The 11,838-nt window shown below is 53.3% G+C and overlaps 1 protein-coding gene across 1 annotated transcript in view; it reads right to left on the bottom strand.

Moving 5' to 3' along the window:
- Nucleotides 1-11,609, bottom strand: part of LOC127009860 (zinc finger protein OZF-like) — a 112,782-nt gene extending 101,173 nt beyond the window's left edge. Inside the window, exon 1 of the mRNA XM_050883289.1 lies at nt 11,329-11,609. The gene's annotated coding sequence lies outside the window, so the exon portion shown is untranslated. The remainder of the gene's footprint in view (nt 1-11,328) is intronic.
- Between the last annotated feature and the right edge of the window lie 229 nt (nt 11,610-11,838).

Raw genomic sequence — 11,838 nt, 5'->3', positions numbered from 1 at the left:
CTGGGATAGCGTAAGTCCTCGTAAAGTAGCGTACAACCCTGGGCACTGCTGGGCAGCGGAGGCCACTTTCTCCTTTCCTGCACAGACCCGCAGACTAGTAACTGAACACGAACAATACGCGTTCTGCGGTGATCAGGAACTTTAGGTCCTGAAACAGTACCAAGAGGAACGGTACCCTCATCTGATGTGTATAATGCTTTTTTCTGATGTTTTATTCACTAGATATATTATAAAATCTGGTCAACGTCTTTGACTTCCAGCACCTTATTATGAATATAAATGAAATAATATCAAAAACACCCCTGAATATACCAAAAATTATGCCAAATGAGGTTAGGCATAAAACTAAATTTCCAGTACGCCAACCAGGCCTGGAATATACCAACTTGGCATAATTATGCCAAACCTGGCAACCCTGGTGGGAAGGGAAAGAGTGACTCACAATTCTAGTCATTCAGAGCTGCGAGCTGCGGTCTGGAGCAAGGTGCAAAGTGATAGTGTTGTGTAGTGGTAGTGTATTACTGTAGCAGCGAGGTATAGTGTAACTAGGTATTGTAGGGGGGCATCGTGAATGCAGTCATCACTGAAGGGGGGTCGCTGTCCTGGAAGCTGCAATGGTAATCGTCGCCTGAATAATTGCCAGGACCACTATTCTAATGATTTTCAGTCCTAGTGACTATTCTCATTAATTACTCAGAATAAGTATTACTTAGGTTCTAGCACAGTAGATATTAGATGCATGCTGTCCATGTTGCATGGTGACACTGGCGTCTGTGGACTGTAAATTGTACATACGTACAGTCTGTGTATGCTAAGGCGGCCATTGTTGTTCTGAGTCATCATAACAGCGCCCCTAACTCCGGGGAGTGCGATGCAGCGGCAGTATGCGGTGCGGGATATAGCCAGGAAAGCGCTCTCTCTCTCTCTCTCACAACTGTTTTTGTTGCATGCAAGTGGAAAATTAGAAGAGGTCTTTCATGTTTTACTACTCTTTAACATTGCAATAAAAAAGCATGTTAGAGAAGCTGCATTTTGCCTTTTTTACAGATTGTATGAAGATCAAATGAATATATTGCTAAATCCATCTCTAAATCTATCTATAATTCCTTTTCAAACTCATATATGTATATACGGATAGAATTACTTTTTTTTAAACATTGGTTTTTGCCAACCCTGGTAAACTGTAATATTTTTGCAGTGGTGTTCCACAAGGGTCGGTAATTGGTCCCTTGCTTTTTCTCATCTACATCAATCATGTTGTTTCACAACTAAATTGTAAGTTTTGCTTATTTGCTGATGATCTAAAATTATACCTAGCTACTACAATTTCTAGGTCTAACCATTTAATTTCTCACAGTATTTTGCAGAGACATTAACACTCTTTACAACACAAGCAGTTCTTGGGGTTTATCTTTCTAAGTTGGTAAATGTGCCTGAAGAACTTTCGTAGGACTTTCCTTGATGCTCCTGTTCCTTTACCATATATTATAGGAAACCAAGCCTTACAAGATGTAGATAACAATAAAGATCTTGGGGTCAGGGAGGATTCCTCCCTAAAGTTTCACTTGCATGTGAGAGAAATCACTGGCAAGATTGGAGGCATTGGTTACAGTATTTTAAATTGCAGATCACCTGATTTCATGAAGGCAGTTTTCATCTCTCATATTCGCCCTATCTTGGACTTTGCCTCTGTGGTTTGGTTCACTGGTTATGCAGGAGGCATTAGGGTTTTAGAAAATGTTTAGAGAAGGTGGACTTAGAAAGTTGCCGGTTTCCATGATCTGCCATATTGTGAACGTCTCGCTAGATTGAGCCTTTACTCCATTAAAGGAAGATTGATCAGAGCTGATTTTATTATGGTGTTCAACATCCTGAAAGGGTTCTGTCCTAATCTTTGTTAGAAATCACAACAGAGACACAAGAGGCCACTCCTTCAACCTTTTTGTTCCTCGTTACAACACTGATGTTTGTTTCTTCTCAGTGCGGGTCATTAGCATTTGGAATAATTTACCTGAATCAGTTGTCGTAGTGAATTCTGTAAATGCTTTTAAACGGCATCTCAACACCTCTCTTGGTCAAATTTTGTACGATTTTGATTGACTTTGGGTTGTTGAGTATCACTTTGAATTGTAAAATTGTGTGCTGTGCTGTGGTCTCCACTCGGGATTGCCAACCTGACTGCAATGTCTTGCCACTTGCTCAAGGGTATTATGGCAGTGGTTTGTGTGGTATTGGTGATGCCACATTAGCCAACCATCAGCTCATCTAAAGGACAATCTACTTGCTGTCTTGGTTGGAAGCATCACTTGATTCTAGATGGGGTTCTCCCCATCTAGGTAAGAAATTTCACTGAGCAATGATAACTTGAAAGGCACTAGAAAGGTTTGACTGCTATACTCCAAATCATATTATCAACTATTAATACGAGGGGAAGCCAAAGCAGTAAAAGGGTAGGCCTATAGGAATAATATGGTGTGTCAATCATAAAATATTTTAAAATGATTAGCAGTAGCAAATTTTTATATAATTTATGCCAAAAAATCATGGACTCCACAAAGTTAGACTTTTATAATACTGACCTAAGATTTCCCTAGATTTCCCCAAATTTGCCAGTTTCCCTAGATTTGTCACTAAAAGTGATGAAATTTCCCAATCTAGTGTCATTTCCCCCAAAAGTGGGAGCCCTGGGCCCACCCCTCCTTCCTGTCCCACATGTGGCCTGTCCACACACTGGCCCTCCCCTCCTTCCTGTCCCACATGTGGCCTGTCCACACACTGGCCCTCCCCTCCTTCGTGGACCACGTGTGGCCCGTCCACACACTGGCCCTCCCCTCCTTCGTGGACCACGTGTGGCCCGTCCACACACTGGCCCACCCCTCCTTCCTGTCCCACATGTGGCCTGTCCACACACTGGCCCTCCCCTCCTTCCTGTCCCACATGTGGCCTGTCCACACACTGGCCCTCCCCTCCTTCGTGGACCACGTGTGGCCCGTCCACACACTGGCCCTCCCCTCCTTCCTGGACCACGTGTGGCCCGTCCACACACTGGCCCTCCCCTCCTTCCTGGACCACGTGTGGCCCGTCCACACACTGGCCCTCCCCTCCTTCCTGGACCACGTGTGGCCCGTCCACACACTGGCCCACCCCTCCTTCCTGGACCACATGTGGCCCGTCCACACACTGGCCCTCCCCTCCTTCCTGTCCCACGTGTGGCCCGTCCACACACTGGCCCTCCCCTCCTTCGTGGACCACGTGTGGCCCGTCCACACACTGGCCCTCCCCTCCTTCCTGTCCCACGTGTGGCCCGTCCACACACTGGCCCTCCCCTCCTTCCTGTCCCACGTGTGGCCCGTCCACACACTGGCCCTCCCCTCCTTCCTGGACCACGTGTGGCCCGTCCACACACTGGCCCTCCCCTCCTTCCTGTCCCACGTGTGGCCCGTCCACACACTGGCCCTCCCCTCCTTCCTGTCCCACGTGTGGCCCGTCCACACTGGCCCTCCCTCCTTCCTGGTCCCACGTGTGGCCCGTCCACACTGGCACTCCCCTCCTTCCTGTCCCACGTGTGGCCCGTCCACACACTGGCCCTCCCCTCCTTCCTGTCCCACGTGTGGCCCGTCCACACACTGGCCCACCCCTCCTTCCTGTCCCACGTGTGGCCCGTCCACACACTGGCCCTCCCCTCCTTCCTGTCCCACGTGTGGCCCGTCCACACACTGGCCCACCCCTCCTTCCGGTGCCCCGTGTGGCCCACACACTGGCCCACCCCTCCTTCCTGTCCCACGTGTGGCCCGTCCACACACTGGCCCTCCCCTCCTTCCTGTGCCTCGTGTGGCGCGTCCACACACTGGCCCTCCCCTCCTTCCTGTCCCACGTGTCGCCCGTCCACACACTGGCCCTCCCCTCCTTCCTGGACCACGTGTGGCCCGTCCACACACTGGCCCTCCCTCCTTCCTGTCCCACGTGTGGCCCGTCCACACTGGCCCTCCCTCATTCCTGGACCACGGTGGCCCGTCCACACACTGGCCCGCCCCTCCTTCCTGGACCACGTGTGGCCTGTCCACACACTGGCCCTCCCCTCATTCCTGGACCACGTGTGGCCCGTCCACACACTGGCCCTCCCCTCATTCCTGGACCACGTGTGGCCCGTCCACACACTGGCCCTCCCCTCATTCCTGGACCACGTGTGGCCCGTCCACACACTGGCCCTCCCCTCCTTCCTGGACCACGTGTGGCCCGTCCACACACTGGCCCTCCCCTCATTCCTGGACCACGTGTGGCCTGTCCACACACTGGCCCGACCCTCCTTCCTGGACCACGTGTGGCCCGTCCACACACTGGCCCTCCCCTCCTTCCTGGACCACGTGTGGCCCGTCTACACACTGGCCCACCCCTCCTTCCTGTCCCACGTGTGGCCTGTCCACACACTGGCCCTCCCCTCATTCCTGGACCACGTGTGGCCCGTCCACACACTGGCCCTCCCTCCTTCCTGGACCACGTGGCCTCCACACACTGGCCCTCCCTCATTCCTGGACCACGTGTGGCCTGTCCACACTGGCCCTCCCTCATTCCTGGACCACGTGTGGCCCGTCCACACTGGCCCTCCCTCATTCCTGGACCACGTGGCCCGCACACACTGGCCTCCCTCCTTCCTGGACCACGTGTGGCCCTGTCCACACTGGCCCTCCCTCATTCCTGGACCACGTGTGGCCTGTCCACACACTGGCCCTCCCTCATTCCTGGACCACGTGTGCTGTCCACACACTGACCCTCCCCTCATTCCTGGACCACGTGTGGCCCGTCCACACACTGGCCCGCCCCTCCTTCCTGGACCACGTGGCCCGTCCACACACTGGCCCTCCCTCATTCCTGGACCACGTGTGGCCCGTCACACACTGGCCCTCCCTCATTCCTGGACCACGTGTGGCCCGTCCACACACTGGCCCTCCCCTCCTTCCTGGACCACGTGTGGCCCGTCCACACACTGGCCCTCCCCTCCTTCCTGGACCACGTGTGGCCCGTCCACACACTGGCCCTCCCCTCCTTCCTGGACCACGTGTGGCCTGTCCACACACTGGCCCGCCCCTCCTTCCTGGACCACGTGTGGCCCGTCCACACACTGGCCCGCCCCTCCTTCCTGGACCACGTGTGGCCCGGCCCACACACTGGCCCTCCCTCCTTCCTGGACCACATGTGGCCTCCACACTGGCCCGCCTCCTTCCTGGACCACGTGGCCCGTCCACACACTGGCCCTCCCCTCCTTCCTGTACCACGTGTGGCCTGTCCACACACTGGCCCTCCCTCATTCCTGGACCACGTGTGGCCCGTCCACACTGGCCCGCCCCTCCTTCCTGGACCACATGTGGCCCGTCCACACACTGGCCCGCCCCTCCTTCCTGGACCACGTGTGGCCCGTCCACACACTGGCCCTCCCCTCATTCATGGACCACGGTGGCCTGGGCCACACACTGGCCCTCCCTCCTTCCTGTCCCACGTGTGGCCTGTCCACACACTGGCCCTCCCTCATTCCTGGACCACGTGGCCTGTCCACACACTGGCCCTCCCCTCATTCCTGGACCACGTGTGGCCCGTCCACACACTGGCCCTCCCCTCATTCCTGGACCACGTGTGGCCCGTCCACACACTGGCCCTCCCCTCATTCCTGGACCACGTGTGGCCTGTCCACACACTGGCCCTCCCCTCCTTCCTGGACCACGTGTGGCCCGTCCACACACTGGCCCTCCCCAACTTCATGGACCACGTGGCCTGTCCACACACTGGCCCTCCCTCATTCCTGGACCACGTGTGGCCCGTCCACACACTGGCCCTCCCCTCATTCCTGGACCACGTGTGGCCCGTCCACACACTGGCCCTCCCCTCCTTCCTGGACCACGTGTGGCCCGTCCACACACTGGCCCTCCCCTCATTCCTGGACCACGTGTGGCCCGTCCACACACTGGCCCTCCCCTCATTCCTGGACCACGTGTGGCCCGTCCACACACTGGCCCTCCCCTCCTTCCTGGACCACGTGTGGCCCGTCTACACACTGGCCCACCCCTCCTTCCTGTCCCAGCGGTTGCTGTAAACACAGTACAGTACAGGTGTGTGTGAGCGGCTCGGAGGATTTTCCGTCTGTGCAGTATTTTGGTGAGTACTTTACCTAAGAGTTAAGAAGAGATGGGCAAGGACGACTGTGGTGTGTGTGGGAAGGATGTGAATGACAATGGATTGTGTTGTGAAAGGTGTGAGGAGTGGTCCCACCTGACCTGCGTTAACATCAAGACCGCCTCACGGATCCTAGAGCATAGCCTGATCGTGTTCCTGTGCACGGTGTGCCTCGACACGAGCAGGACGGAATGGAAACGGAAGAAAGAGGACAAGGAGGTGCAGACAGAGGCCAACGTGGTGGAGAAGGCTGCCCAAACAACCAGCGTGCAAGCCGCCCCAGCGAGTGAGCCTGCTGCCCCCAAGATCACCGTGGAGTCCAGGGAAGTGGAGGTGCAGGTCGAGGATGTTGGGGGAGGTAGGGATGGGTGTGGAAAGTGTGAGAAGCAGAAGGACAGGCCACAGGTGAGGAAGGCGATAAAGAGTATGCCCCCCATTCGTGTCGTTGGGGACAGCATGATGAAGAATGTTAAGAGTCAGTTGGGGTGTAAGGCCGAGGGGAGTGGTGTGGAGAGCTTGAGTGGTGCCAGGATTGGAGAAGTGAGGAGGAGGGTTGAGGAGAAGGCAGGAGAGTTTAAGGATGGCCTCTTGATCATTCAGGGTGGTGGGAATGATTTGGAGAATGTTGGCACGGAAGACACGGTAAGAGAGGTGGTAGAAGCAGTGAAGGCAGTGGAGGGTAAGAATGTGAGAGTGGCAGTGGTTGGGGTTATGAGGCGCCCTAGAGAAGGGGAGAGGTATGAGAGGGTGAGGCAGAGGACGAACATTAGACTCCAAGAGGCACTGCTACAGCTGAAGGTGGAGTGGCTGAGGGGTAAGAAAGGGAATGTTAGCTTTGTAGATTTGGATGGTGTGCTACGGGAAGGGCTGGACTTCAACGTAGATGGGGTCCACCTGAACCAGTCAGGACACGAGAGGATGGGCAGGAGGCTGAGGGAGTGGAGGAATGCTAGGTCCGTCCAGTGTGTGAATGCTTGAGGCGCTAGAGAGCAAGGAAGAGAAACCACCAACCAGGCAGTGAAGTGTATGAACTGTATGAACATTGGGTGTATAAATGTGAGAGGATGGGGCACAGGTAAGCTGGATGACATGAGTAAAGAGCTGGATGAGTGGAAGTTTGATCTAGTTGGTGTGACTGAGACTCAGTTAAGAGATGACGTGCGTGTGGATGGGGAAGTGTTTGCTATGATTGGGAAAGGCAGAAAGAAGCAGAATACACGGGGAGGAGGCGTAGCCCTACTCCACAGGAAAAGTAAGGGTTTCAGAGTAGAAGAAGTAAATGTAGGGACGAGTGCAGACAGTGAAGATGTGCTAGCAGTGAAAGTGGAGTGTGTGAATGCCAAGGGTAAGTCTGAGAGGTTGATAGTGATTGTGGTGTACATGACGGTGGAAGGTGAGAGAGCCATGAGGGAGAACAGAGGGAAGTATGGCGTGGTGAGGAAAGTTATGAGGGAGTATGCCGGAGAGAAAGTTATGGTCATGGGAGATATGAATGCACATGTGGGTGTGCTTGGGGAGAGAATGAACCGGAATGGGGAAATGCTGGATGAGTTTGTGGATGAAATGAATCTGGAAAACTTGAATGTGACGATGGCTGAGGGACGTGTGACGTGGAGTGCGAGGGATCAGGAGTCTGCTATTGATTGTGTTAGTGAATGGGAGAATGCGTGAGTGTGTGTCTCGTATGTGGATAGACGAGGACGGAATGATTGATGTGGTGTCTGATCACAATATGCTGGTGGTGGAATGTGACCTGTATGCTAGGAATGAAGGTGAAGTGAAGAGAGAAAGAAAGAAAAGGAGGTTGAGGGATGTTAGATGGGAAGATTTCCAGGTGGACCTAAGGGAATTAGACTGGATAAATGGAAGTGTGCATGACGTGGATGGAGCCAATAGTGCGTTTGTAGGAAATGTAAGGAGAGCCGCAACTCGACGGATTGGGTATGTGAGTACGAATGGAAGGAAGAGAAAGTACAAGCCATGGTGGAATGGGGAGATCAGGGATGCTAGGAAGGAGCGAAAGAGGCTGAATAAGGTTTGTAGGAGACTGAGGAAAGAGAGACATGAAAACATTGAGGCAGAGAATGAATATCAAAATACATGGTCAGAGTATGTAAGGCAACAGAGGGTCACTAAATGGAAGATTAGGGAGGCCAAGGTCAGGTGTGAGAGGAGTGTGATTGAGGCTCTGAAAGAAAAAGGCCTAGAAGGTGGGCGTGAATGGTATAAATTCTTGAGGGGTGAGAGTGTGACTGATAGTGAAACCGTGGAGTGCCTGAGGGTAAATGGTGAGGATATCAGGGACACAGATAGAATGAAAGAGTGTATAAAAGGTTTCTGGGAAGAGATTGGAGGGTTGGGTGAAGTTTTTGAGGTGAGAGAGGGATGTGTAACGCTTGAGAGGAAGGATGCGGATGAGCTGAATGAGAGAATTTGCAGAGAGGAAGTCAAGGTATGTTTGAAGAAGCAGAAGAATTGCAAGGCAGCAGGGCTGGATGAGATCCCGTATGAATTGTATAAGAATGGAGGTGAGGTGGTGATAGACAGGATGACTGAGCTATTCAACTGTGTATGGGAGAATGAGAGAGTGCCTCGGGAATGGAACGAATGCAGAGTGACTCTGATACACAAGGGAGGACATAAGAGTAAGAAAGAGCTGAAGAATTATAGGCCGATAGCCCTGGCGAATACGGTGGGAAAGGTTTTCTGTGCAGTGTTGAATGAAAGGCTGTGTAAGTGGATTGAAAGAGAGAGAGTGCTGGGTGAGGAGCAGAATGGTTTTCGCACAGACAGGAGGGCAGAGGACAATATGTATGTGGTAAATGAGATGATAGAGAGGAAAAGGAAGAATGGAAGTCCGTTGTATCTTGGGTTTCTTGATATTGAGAAAGCGTATGATAGAGTGAACAGGGAGGTGATGTGCAAGGTACTGGAGAAAGTAGGTTTGAGTGATAAGATAGTGCGAATCATTAGGAGCATGTATGTGGATACGAGAGCCAGGTATAGGTTAGGAGCATTAGAGACAGAGTGGGTGAGGAGTGAAAGAGGTGTTAGGCAGGGCTGCATCCTGTCTCCAACTCTCTTCAGTCTGTACACTGAGGAGTTGGCAGCCAGGATGAGGAGAAAGAATGCAGGAGTAAAAGTGGGAGAAGACAGGGTAAGTGTGCTTCTATATGCAGATGATGTGGTAGTCATGAGTGAGTCAGCGGAGGAACTGCAGGAACTATTAGATGTGGTAAATGAGTATGGGAGAGATTTTGGAGTGAAATATAGTAGTGAGAAAAGTCAGATAATGGTTGTGAATGGGGCAGAAGATGAGAGAAATAGGACCTGGAGGCTAGGAGACACAGAGCTAGGGCAAACAAATGCATACAAGTACCTGGGTGTATGGATGAGTCCGAGCGGATGTGAAAGGACAAAGAATGAGAAGATTAGCCTAGTGAATCAATGGGTGGGCCGTCTGGGAAGTGCAGCAAGAATGAGAGCATGTAAGTATGATGCGCTGAGAGAGGTGTGGAAGAGTGTAGCAGTGCCGAGTGTGATGTATGGGATGGAGGTGATTACATGGAGTGAGTTGGAAATGGATAAATTGGAAGTAGGGCAAAATAGGATCGGTAGGTTAGCTTTGAATGCACCAAGGTATGCAGCGGTGGAAGCATTGAGGGGTGATATGGGGTGGAGTACCTTTAGGGAAAGATTTAGGAAGGCTACCCTTAGATACAAAGTCAGACTGGAACGAATGGATGACGCGAGATTGGCACGGAAGGTCTACTTGTGGAGTGTGCATGAGAGCAAATGGATTAAAAACTGCATGAGAATGGTTGGTGACAGTGGTATGCGAGTCAGGTGGGTGAGCAGAGAGGAAGGGAGGCGTTTCTTTGAATGGAAGGTGACTGACAGAAATAGTGAGGGTCTAGAATGGAATGTGAGAAAGTGGAAGAAAGAGATAGACAGTGCAGTGAAAGGTGATGGTCTGAGGAGGTGGAAGCATGTGATGGAGCGAAAGAGTACTTTGGAGTGGTACAGGGAAAAGGAAGCCCCGCAGTGTGTCAGCTGGTATGATGGAAGCCTGGGTGGTGATCTTCTCTTCCAAGCTCGAGCGCAGTGTATGAATGTGAATGCAAGAAACTACAGGTGGTCTGAGTCCCGCAGCAAAGTGTGTCAGATGTGTGACAGGGGTGTGGATGAAACTGTCGTGCATGTGATACTGGTGTGTGGGAGGTACCGGAGAGAAAGGACGGAGATGATGAGGGTGGCACTGAGTGAGATGGGCTGGGATGTGAATGGGAGGATTGCAAGGACAGAGAGGGAATGGATGCTGCTGCTGCTGGGACTGAGTGAAGCAAATGATAGAATTATAGAAGCCATGAAGAGTTTTCTGGAAAAGATGTGGTGTGCAAGAAATAGGGAATTGGAAGATTTGTAATGGATACTGCTTAATGTGTTGTTTTATTTTTACAGGGTGTGCCGATACGAAGGCCTGACTCTCCAACGGGTCACCTGTACAGCAAGAGCAAGAGCAAGAACGTGTGGCCTGTCCACACACTGGCCCTCCCCTCATTCCTGGACCACGTGTGGCCCGTCCACACACTGGCCCTCCCCTCCTTCCTGGACCACGTGTGGCCCGTCCACACACTGGCCCTCCCCTCCTTCCTGGACCACGTGTGGCCCGTCCACACACTGGCCCTCCCCTCATTCCTGGACCACGTGTGGCCCGTCCACACACTGGCCCTCCCCTCCTTCCTGGACCACGTGTGGCCCGTCCACACACTGGCCCTCCCCTCATTCCTGGACCACGTGTGGCCCGTCCACACACTGGCCCTCCCCTCATTCCTGGACCACGTGTGGCCCGTCCACACACTGGCCCTCCCCTCATTCCTGGACCACGTGTGGCCCGTCCACACACTGGCCCTCCCCTCCTTCCTGTCCCACGTGTGGCCCGTCCACACACTGGCCCTCCCCTCATTCCTGGACCACGTGTGGCCCGTCCACACACTGGCCCTCCCCTTATTCCTGGACCACGTGTGGCCCGTCCACACACTGGCCCTCCCCTCATTCCTGGACCACGTGTGGCCCGTCCACACACTGGCCCTCCCCTCATTCCTGGACCACGTGTGGCCCGTTCACACACTGGCCCACCCTTCCCCCACCCTGCACACTCACCTTGGGCGCCGCGGGGCTCCTCCTCCACGAGAAACACTGCCAAGGCCCTTCAGGTCACACGTACAGCTACTGCTGCCCCTTTGGATCGTCCTCCGCTTTATCTTGATCTTGATGTCACAGGTGACTTTCGAAGTTTCGCCCCGCACAACGCTAGAATCCCGACCACAGAGTTATATACAGTGTATATGGGCCGGTCTTACAGTCCTTTCGGGAGCGGCAAAACGAAAACGCGCACCAGGTCCGTTGGCTGGCGTACGAACTGCCGAACCTAAATCGTCGGCAGTGTTGGTAGAACTGGTCGGGCGAGGTTGGCGAGCGTGAGCGTGAAAACGTAAACATAGTCACGTGATTTATCGGCGCGTACCATGAACTGTGCAGCGACCACTGTCGTTTTTCTCAAGATAAATCATGTTTTCAGCATTAGCTCGTCTCTAGGTAGAGTTGTGGGCATTCCTCAAAGCTGCGTGCGGCCTCTGTGTTTGTCCGCTTTACTTGTCCTTGAGTCTGTGG

This window comes from Eriocheir sinensis, chromosome 42, assembly GCF_024679095.1.
Source record: "Eriocheir sinensis breed Jianghai 21 chromosome 42, ASM2467909v1, whole genome shotgun sequence".
NCBI lineage: Eukaryota > Metazoa > Arthropoda > Malacostraca > Decapoda > Varunidae > Eriocheir > Eriocheir sinensis.
The sequence above is the reverse complement of the archived record's forward strand: the minus strand, read 5'-3'. Positions and strand labels throughout refer to the sequence as shown.